This window comes from Callithrix jacchus, chromosome 9, assembly GCF_049354715.1.
Source record: "Callithrix jacchus isolate 240 chromosome 9, calJac240_pri, whole genome shotgun sequence".
Taxonomy (NCBI): domain Eukaryota; kingdom Metazoa; phylum Chordata; class Mammalia; order Primates; family Cebidae; genus Callithrix; species Callithrix jacchus.
The window spans coordinates 7,482,737-7,493,505 of NC_133510.1; the positions used below are offsets into that span (position 1 = coordinate 7,482,737).

Genomic DNA, 10,769 nt, shown 5'->3' on the forward strand with positions numbered 1-10,769 from the left:
ATGGAAGGATCAGCCTCCAGGATACATAACTTCTCACAAAAGAAAGAGCACATGCAAATCTCCGAGGACTACAGCAGCTACTGTGAATGATCAAGAGAATTACCAGTCATTCATTCACTCAACAATTATTATTGCATCCTACCATGGGCAAGGCACTAAGAGGAAGCAGACATGTAAACACAGCATAACAATACAGAGTGATCAATTCTAAAGGACAAGTTTTCTTAGGGTTTTAATCAGAAGTAGAAGAGGTCATGTAAATTGCATTCTAGTCACAAAGCCTCTTTTAAAAAGAGGACTCTTGAGTTGAGCCCTAAAGAATGAGTTTTAGGGGCAGAGCCAGTTGAAGAGTTTGGGGAAAGTAATGAGACACAGAGAAAGCGTCATGTGTTTCGAGGCAAAAGAGGACAAAAGCACACGTTTGGAGAAATGCTCCTAATTCAGTGTATTTGAATTTGAGGGCCTGTGTGTGGTGTAAGAGGCTGGTGAGAGAAGACATTAGCAATGGGGCTGTTCGTGAATTGCCTTGTTTGTGGGATGCTCAGGAACTTGAGCTTCCTTTTGAAGACAGTGGGGAGGCACAAAAGGTCTTAAAGCAGGATGGTGACTGTGATTCAGGGGGTCAGCATGGTGACTATGATTCAGGGGGTCAGCATGGTGACTGTGATTCAGGGGGTCAGCATGGTGACTATGATTCAGGGGGTCAGCATGGTGACTGTGATTCAGGGGGTCAGCATGGTGACTGTGATTCGGGGGGTCGGCATGGTGACTATGATTCGGGGGGTCGGCATGGTGACTATGACCGTGATTCGGGGGGTCAGCATGGTGACTGTGATTCGGGGGTCAGCATGGTGACTGTGATTCAGGGGGTCAGCATGGTGACTGTGATTCAGGGGATCAGCATGGTGACTGTGATTTAGGGGGTCAGCATGGTGACTATGACCGTGATTCGGGTGGTCGGCATGGTGACTGTGATTCGGGGGGTCGGCATGGTGACTGTGATTCGGGGGGTCGGCATGGTGACTGTGATTCAGGGGGTCGGCATGGTGAACGTGATTCGGGGGGTCGACATGGTGAATGTGATTCAAAGGTCAGCCTCAATGGTGTGCAACTGAAAATAAGATCACATTTACTTCAAATGATCAATGTATGTTGAATCATTTGTTAATTTGTTGAGTCCATCCTTCTCTACTTTGCATCTGTTGGGGTGCTCTGTTGCCCCCAACCTTCATGAAACATCAGCTTTGCCAGGCACAGTTACTGTCCCTTGTAACTGCTTTTGTTGCTTCCACACCGGTCCAGGAGCAGCTGTTCTACTCTACTCTTTTGCTTTGTTGAAAGCAAGGCCACAGGCTTCTGCCTAATTTTTTTTAACTCCTCATAGAAGAAGTGAGATCAGACTGTAACTTTTACTGGAATCTCACTGAACTTTGGGGAATTATGTAGAGGGTATACAACCCTGAGAATTAAGTACAGCTTTTGCACCAATCCCTGTTCTTGTCCCCCAATTCTGACCAGGCTTGACACACACCTTGACTAGATCTGTGTGTCAGGGCAGCTCCTTAATTCCCACCAAGCCATTCATGTGTGTCCTTTATCGGGAGACAAAAATCAACCACTTTCTAGCCCAAGAGAAAGCAAACATCTCTTCTCTCCTATGTCCATCTGGTGTCTGCTGTCCAATTCTCACTGTGAACCTGAGATTTATTCAGTGGATAGATGATTGACAGGAGAAGCATATTCACTTTAGAGGAAAGACCATTCCCACCTGTTGCTCTTATGATCCCAAGAGCAAGGTCACAACATTTCATCTCATCTGACTACTAAAATTACTATAAAGTTAGGTTCTGATATGATTCCTAATTTCTCCTCTTAAAAGACTGGAGAAATGTGGTCAAACATGGGTAAGACATTGTTTCTTGGTATGTGATAGATAAGGGCTCCCACGTCAGAATTTAAGATGTCGTTCCGTCACTTACTAGATAAACTACGTGATCTTGGTAAATGAGGTTGATTAACCCCTGTAAGACACAGTTTCATCATCTGCGAAATAGGATAAATAATAATAATATCTACATTCAACATTACTGTGAGGATAGAAAGGTAAGACTGAAGGAGTGCAGCACATGCCTGTCGTGTCATAAGCAATAAATAGTAGTGATTATTATTACTATTCTTTTTTTGTGGGGATCGCTCCCATGTGAGGCCCCTAGGAAATGGGCCTCGCAATACAGTGAGCTTGAGCCTGGACACAGATCCCCGGTTGGGGGAGTCGAGCTGAGGGAAAGCAGGAACCGAGAGAGGGACTATGTTATTCTAAATAATTAACAGACATTACTTTATGGATATGAGGACATGGGAAGCATTGTGTCCACTTTTGGCTTCTTATGGTTTATTGCTTGATTGTGTTCATTTTGGACCCTTGTCACCTTCATTGTAAAATATTAACTTAAGTATTTACACTTGGTAACTTACTTATCGTAACTTACCATAACTTACTGGGCGTGACAGTAACTTACTTACCTTGACCTATTGGGTGTAACCTACTTACTTACTGGACTTAACTTACTTACTGGGTGTAACTTAGTGGGTGTAACTTGCTTACTGTAACTTAAGTACGTTGATCTGGTGTAAACAACTTTGACTTCAGAAGAGTATATAAGGAAACATATTGCAAAAATAAAATTGCTGCTTGGACATAGCCTAAGCCAGCCCTCCAGACTCCGCTTTTCTATTTTCTTTCACTTCCGCGCACTCTCTCCCTCAGGTTGAACGAGACATCTACGTTGGTGGTCTTGGGGACTCCTGCAGGTTGGTAGTCCCCTGGCAGATGTGCCGGACCCCAACATTTTTTACTGCATTTTAGGTTTTGGGGTACAGGTGAAGAACATGCAAGATAGTTGCATAGGTACACATGTGGCAGTGTGATTTGCTGCCTTCCTCCCCTTCACCTATATCTGGCATTTCTCCCCCTGCTATCTCTCCCCAACTCCCCACCCCCTACTGTCCCTCCCCTATTCCCCCCAACAGACCCCAGTGTGTGATGCTCCCCTCCCTATGTCCATGTGTTCTCATTGTTCAACACCCGCCTATGAGTGAGAACATGCAGTGTTTGATTTTCTGTTCTTGTGTCAGTTTGCTGAGAATGATGTTCTCCAGCTTCATCCATGTCCCTACAAAGGACACGAACTCATTGTTTTTGATTGCAGCATAGTATTCTATGGTGTATATGTGCCACATTTTCCCAGTCCAGTCTATCATCGTTGGGCATTTGGCTTGGTTCCAGTTCTTTGCTATTGTAAACTGTGCTGCAATGCACATTCGTGTGCATGTGTCCTTATAGTAGAACGATTTATAATCCTGTGGATATACACCCAGTAATGGGATTGCTGGGTCAAATGGAATTTCTATTTCTAGGTCCTTGAGGAATCACCACACTGTCTTCCACAATGGTTGAACTAATTTACACTCCCACCAGCAGTGTAGAAGTGTTCCTATTTCTCCACATCCTCTCCAGCATCTGTTGTCTCCAGATTTTTTAATAATCCCATTCCAACTGGCATGAGATGGTATCTCAATGTGGTTTTGATTTGCATCTCTCTGATGACCAGTGATGATGAGCATTTTTTCATATGTTTGTTGGCCTCATGTATGTCTTCTTTTGTAAAGTGTCTGTTCATATCGTTTGCACACTTTTGAATGGGCTTGTTTTTTTTCTCTTATATATAATTTCTGTTCTTCCTTTTCTGGGTTATTTTGTGTGTTTCACATTGTTCTACATTATTATACTAATATCAAGGCTTTTATACCATAACAAACAATTTTTAGCCTTTTCTGCCTCTACAATTATTCTAATACCAATTATTTTACTTTTTTTCCCCAATGCCCATGCTTTCTGAAAATTTTTGGCTTTAATTACTACATAGGAAAGCATCTGATATTAATTATTTAAAACTGATAGACTAGTTTTTTAAAATTGTGACTGGATTCCAAAGCATTACTTCTTCTGGCTATTTGAACTTTAAGCCTTTTCTCTGTCAAAGTATAATGAGGTTCTTTTTCTTGTGATATAATTTCAGGAACTAATAAGCATTTTATAATTAATGTAGTTTTCTTTCCTCCATTCTACACAGATTAATTTATAGGTTTTGTGGTAGATAATGCCACTAGATGCTGTTAGCTGCCAGTAAGTAAGTAAGTCATGTTTCCTATCTTTTTTTTTGAGATGAAGTCTTACTCTGTCACCAGGCTGGAGTGCAGTGGTGTGATCTCTGCTCACTGCAACCTCTGCCTCCCAGGTTTAAGTGATTCTCCTGCCTCAGCCTCCCAAGTAACTGGGACTACAGGTGTGCACCACCATGTGCAGCTATTTTTTTGTATTTTTAGTAAAGATGAGGTTTCACTATGTTGGCCAGGATGGTCTTGATCTCTTGACCTTGTATCTACTCTCCTTGGCCTCCCAAAGTGCTGGGATTACAGGTGTAAGCCACTGCACCCAGCCCATGTTTCCTATCTTTAAAGAATCATAATTTTCATCCAGGTTCGGTGGCTCATGTCTGTAATCCCAGCACTTTGGGAGGCTGAGGCGGGCTGATCACTTTGAGGTCAGGAGTTCAAGACCAGCCTGGACAACATGGTGAAACCCCGTCTCTACTAAAAATACAAAAATTAGCTGGGCATGGTGGCAGGTACCTGTAATCCCAGCTGCTCGGGAAGCTGAGGCATGAGAATTGCTTGAACCCAGGAGGCGGAGGTTGCAGTGAGCTGAGATCGTGCCATTGCACTGCAGCCTGGATGACAGAGTGAGACCCTGTTTCCAAAAAAAAAAAAAAAAAAGAATTGTAATTTTCTACAGAAGACCGATATGCAAAAGATAATAGAAACACAATCTTGTAAGTACAGTAATAAAAGTCATGTTTGATTTAGGCACACTTAGCAGCACAGTGCAGGGAGTGGTAACGGGCAGCAGAGGTGGAAGGGTAATAGAAAGCTTCAAAGAGAAGGTCGTTAAGTTTATTAAGGAGAATTGACTCATATGATCACAAATGTGAGAGTTGACTCACATTTACACTAGATCTTGGCAAACAGGGGCACTCTGTATATCAATGAAGAGCAGGAAGGCATTCCATTTAGAAAGAGTGTGTATGTGCACTTATGTATGCAGGCATACATATTACATGTGTGTACTCATGTGAAACGTGTGTACACTTATATATGCATACATTATATGTATATATGTGATGTGCGTGTATGTGTGTATGCATGCATGAAGGTAGAGGGGCAGGAAACAATATGATGGGCCTTTCAGGAAATCGGAGAAAGATGATAACAGAGAGGAAGACATATCATGGCAAGTTTATTCTACCTGATGACAGATACTGGCCCCTGCTCTGTAGACAAAAGGATGATGTTTTACCTATGGTTGTCACATGATTTTATTTATATTTTCGGGACAGTCAGTCTGGCAGCAGTTTGAGGAATGGCTTAGAGTGAAACTGGATGTAGTTTGACCCATAAGGAGACCTAGGGAAGAAATGCAACATCCGTGAAATATATTAGTGGTCATGAGGTTGAAAAGGGTGGGGCAAACATAAACGTATTTTGAGAAGGAATTGATAGGACCTAGTGACCTAGTAAACATGGGTAAAGAGCATGTTTACTCATGTTTACATGGGTAAAGTTAAGAATTTAGCTGGATGTGGTGGCATGTATCTGTAGTCCCAGCTACTGGCTAGGCTAAGGCAAGAGGATTGCTTGAGTCTGGGAGGTTAAAGCTGCAGTGAGCTCTGGTTTTCTCTGGCTGTGCCAGTGTGCTCCAGACTGGGTGACACAGAGATACCCTCTCTCAGGGAAAGAGATAGATAGATAGCGAGAGAGAGAGAGAGAGAGGAGAGAAAGAAAGAAAGACAAATTTATTGCAATATAAATAAAGAAGCCCTTAAATAAAACATTTGTATCAGAGTTTCGATAGTCACATGATATAAAAACAAGGTCTTTTTTTTTTTTTTTTGGATGGAGATTTTACTCTTCTTGCCCAGGCTGGAGCGCAGTGGCATGATCTCTGCTTACTGCTATCTCCGCCCCCCAGATTCAAGCGATTCACCTGCCTCATCCTCCCAAGTAGTTGGGATTACAGGTGCCTGCCACCATGCCCAGCTAATTTTTTGTATTTTTAGTAGAGACGGGGTTTCGCCATGTTGAGGAGGCTGTTCTAGAACTCCTGACCTTAGGTGATCTGCCCGCCTCAGCCTCCCAAAGTGCTGAGATTACAGGCATGAGCCACCATGCCAGGCCAGATTTTGTCCTTTTTAATAGTTAAAACAGTTGTATCATACTATACATAGTATATAAATGTACTACTTTAATGTTTGATCTGACTGAAGTGGAAACTTGCATTCGGAAGAATATGAGAAGTGTAAGAAATTGACACAGTAAATTGAAACAGAGCGTTACTCTGACAGGTACAATGTTTTCAGATATGCTGGCCATATGAATTTAACTCTACTGGCCATGAAGTTTACTATAACACTTCAGTCATGATTTCATATGGGTTAGTTTTCATTCACTAGTTCCTAGCTGAAACCAACTGGCTCAGCACAATTTTAGGGTCACAGATTGGGCCAGATGACAAAGATGTTAAACAAGGCTTCACCTTGGCTGGGCACAGTGGCTCCTACCTGTAATACTGGCATTTTGGGAGTACAAGGCTGGTCTATCACGTGATCTCAGAAGTCCAAGACCAGCCTGGGCAGCCCAGAAATTTCCACCTTGCTGCACAGTGCGGTTGGAGAAGGAGGTCTAGGGAGCCTGGCCCCCAAGCTGTGGGTGTACTGTCTCCTCCAGGTGTTGCTGATTCCATCCCCCACGCAGGAAAGCCACAGACTTGGACCAAATTAGTAACCCTACAGAGGAAATCCCCAATGAAGATCCCCTGCCGAACACATTTATTGAGCACCTGCAATGTGCCAGCATCTTTCGGAAGGATAATAGTCCAAGCGAGTTGGGATTCTCCAGAGAGTACTGGGAGCCGTTCTGGATGAGGAAGATGCTACTGGAACGGACAGCAGTGGAAGGGAAGGCTTTGTAAATGTGTTTCTGTGATTCCCTCTCCGTGGAGTGACTGCCATTTCGGTGTGGTCTGCAGTAGGCGTCCTCTCCCTGCTCACCTGATGCTAGGGGAACATTTTGCATTTCTTGCTTTCAAATGGTGTCTACGATGTCCTTTGGGATCACTCAGTTCAGTAGATTGGACTGTGATGAGGGCAGGTCACTAGGAAAGGGTGGGGCCAGAGTTGCACTCTAAAGCAACCCCAGGCGAACATGTGAGCACACTGAAATAAGGACACTGATGAGGGAGGAAGCCAGAAGGAGCCAGCCCTCGGCTGTTAGTCCATTTGTTTTTGCCTCATTGACTTTTGCTACTGATGATCTTGCTTCCCTGTTCACTGGAGGCAGCATCATCACCTCTGAATTATTTTTCTCCTTCTCCCTAATGTTTGCAGGTTGCTTTTCATCATCTGCTATTGACTAGGAATCACATTTACGGGCAGGAGGTGGAGTGCTGGTGGTTTTCTGGCAATCGGCTTGGCAGAAAGAGTCTCCTTCCTGTTCTGAGCCCTGTGGTTCTGTAGTCATTAGTCTGACCTGAGTAGCCCATTTTCTTGGCATGACACCCCACAGCAGCAGTGGGTGGGAGACAGAATTTTTCTTGACTCCCCAGCTCTATAAAAAATTAGCCGGGGCCAGGCGCGGTGGCTCACACCTGCAATCCAGCACTTTGGGAGGCCGACGTAGGTGGATCATGAGGTCAGGAGTGCAAGACCAGCCTGGCCAAGATGGTGAGACCCTGCCTCTACTACAAATACAAAAATTAGCCTGGCACGGTGGCGGCACCTGTAATCCCAGCTGCTTGGGAGGCTGAGGCAGGAGAGTCATTTGGGTCCAGGAGGCTGAGGTTGCAGTGAGCCAAGACTGTGCCACTCCACTCTAGCATGGGCAACAGAGCAACACTCAGTCTCAAAAAAAGAAAAATTAGCTGGGTGCTGTGGCACATGCCTATAGTCCCACCTACTGGGGAGTCTGAGGTGGAAGGATCACCTGAACCTGGGAGGTCCAGGCTGTACTGAGCTTTGAGGAAGACACTGCACTCCAGCCGGGGAGACAAAATGAAACTCTGTCTCAAAACAACAACAAAAAGCCTAAACAACGAAAAAAACCAAGAACCTTTACTTTAATCGACCACTATTTCTATCTACAGAAGGCTTATTGTTTCTTGGTCACTGAAATACGATTAACATACCTTTGTAAGTCTAAACTTTGACCATGGCTGACAAATAGAAAATCATCTGAATAACTGTACGAAGGCCGGGTGCGGTGGCTCAAGCTTGTAATCCCAGCACTTTGGGAGGCCGAGGGGGGGCGGATCACGAGGTCAAGAGATCGAGACCATCTTAGCCAACATGGTGAAATCCCGTCTCTACTAAAAATACAAAAACTAGTCGGGTGTGGTTGCGTGCCCCTGTAGTCCCAGCTACTAGGGAGGCTGAGGCAGGAGAATTGCTTGAACCCGGAAGGTGGAGGTTGTAGTGAGCCAAAATTGTGCCACTGTACTCCAGCCTGGTGCCTGGTGGCAGAGTGAGACTCTGTCTCAAAAAAAAAAAAAAAAAAAAATTCTATGAAAAGCCGTAATTTTAAAGTTCCATTATCAATGCAAACATGTTGCTTATTTACACTGGAGTCTTGGGCAACAATGGAGAAGCACTGTGTGTGGTGTTACTACATTATGGCGGTCCTCTTCTCCTTCATCGTTGCCTGCTCAAGGCATGGGTGTGTGAACCATGTCCAGCCAAAGAGACCTGGGGAAGTTAGCTGCGGACGTTTGGAAAAGATCTCCTCCCATGTAACAGAGAGGCGCTTGAAGAAATACCTCGTTTCTTACTGTTTTTAAAGCTTTTGTAGCTTCGTAATTGTATTGTACGTATATATGAAGAGGTGTCATACATGATTCTAGAGAAAGTCCCCTAGTCATCCCACAATCACACAGTTGGCAGAGGAGAGTGATGGAAAGAACCTCTGTCCTTTATGACACTGTTGAATCACTTCCCTTATTCTTCAACTGCCTGCCTCCAGGCACCTTTTTGAGTGAAATAACTAAGTGTCTCACTACTGCTTAACCAAGTTGTAATAGAGTAGTTTGATACTTACAGCCAAAAGCAGTTTTAATTGATTCAGTACTGCTATAAACTGCCTACACAATGCCTGAAAAAACAGCACATGTTTAAATACTTTGGTTATTACTCCTATAAGTAAAATATAAAGATTAACATGTCAAAATCACCATTGATTCTGCTCAGAATCCTTCCCTACTCTGATAACTCAAAATACTCTGTCCTTGATTTCATGTGCTTTACATTTTAATCATTTGTGAACATGATTTATAACACCTTTTGAGTTGTAATCTCTCTTTTGTGCCTTCTATACAGTACGGACTCAGTAACTATTTGTTAACTGAATTAATGATTAAGGCACTGTATTTATTTAAATAAGGGATTAAAGGTGCCCACCACCACTCCTGACTAATTTTTGTCATTTTAGTAGAGACAGGGTTTCACCGTATTGGTTAGTTTCAAACTCCCGACTGCAAGTGATCCTCTAACCTTGGCCTCCGAAAGTGCTGGAATTACAGGGGTGAGCCACTGCGCCCGGCCATAAGGCAATGTGTTTAAATTGCTTTGTTAGCCAGGTGTGGTGGCTCATTCCTGTCATTCCAGTGATTTGGGAGGCTGATGTAGAAGGATCACTTGTGGCCAGACTTTAAGACCAGCCTGGGAAACACAGTGAGGCCCTCATCTGTAAGATATAAAAGTACTTAGCCAGGTGTGGTGGTGCACCTGCAGTCCCAGCTACTCAGGAGGCTGAGGTGAGAGACTCTCTTGAGCCCAGGAGTTCGAGGCTGCAGTAGACTATGACTGGACCACTGCACTCCAGCCTGGGTGATAGAGCTAAGTCCTGTATCTGAAAAAAATAAAAAATAAAAATAAACGTATTACAGAAGTGTGCAAAAAATAGACATCATAATTCCCAACGACTGTACCCTTGTGTGTGTGTGTGTGTGTGTGATTTAACAGACTCACTTAATAATTAATGAGTTTGCTGGTAGTTTATTTTTCACTTTTAGACCTTACCATTGGATTTAATTCTGATGCTGGCTTCAACATGGAAGTTACATAAGAAAATCTGAAGCCATTGTGTATTTCAACCAGGATTCTTTTTAGGAGATAGAGGTCAGCCTAGTGCAGTGAAGTCTGATTGGAGGTGGACAATGAGGATCCTGCCGAGGTGCTGCCCTAAGCTTCTGTTCAGTCCAATTTAAGTTCATTCTTTTTGATTACAGGCATTACAAAGACACTTTTTGCCCATAAAATGGGCAGATAATTTTTTTTTGAGACGGAGTCTCACTCTGTCACCCAGGCTGCAGTGCAGTGGCACGATCTCAGCTCACTGCAACCTCGAGGCCTCCTGGGTTCAAGTGATTCTTTCACCTCAGCCTCCCGAATAGCTGGGACCACAGGCTCATGCCACCATGCCTGGCTAATTTTTGTTTTTAGTGGAGATGGGGTTTCACCATGTTGACCAGGATGATCTGCATCTCTTGACCTTGTGATCCGCCTACCTCAGCCTCCAAAAGTGCTGGGATTACAGGCGTGAGCCACCACGCCATGCCTAATAAACAATGTTTCAATCTCAGAAGTTCAAGGATTATGAAACAA

The 10,769-nt window shown here is 43.8% G+C and overlaps 1 protein-coding gene across 1 annotated transcript in view; it reads left to right on the forward strand.

Moving 5' to 3' along the window:
* Positions 1 to 10,769, forward strand: part of EPS8 (EGFR pathway substrate 8, signaling adaptor) — a 246,782-nt gene that overhangs the window by 39,317 nt on the left and 196,696 nt on the right. The gene's annotated exons all lie outside the window — the stretch shown is intronic.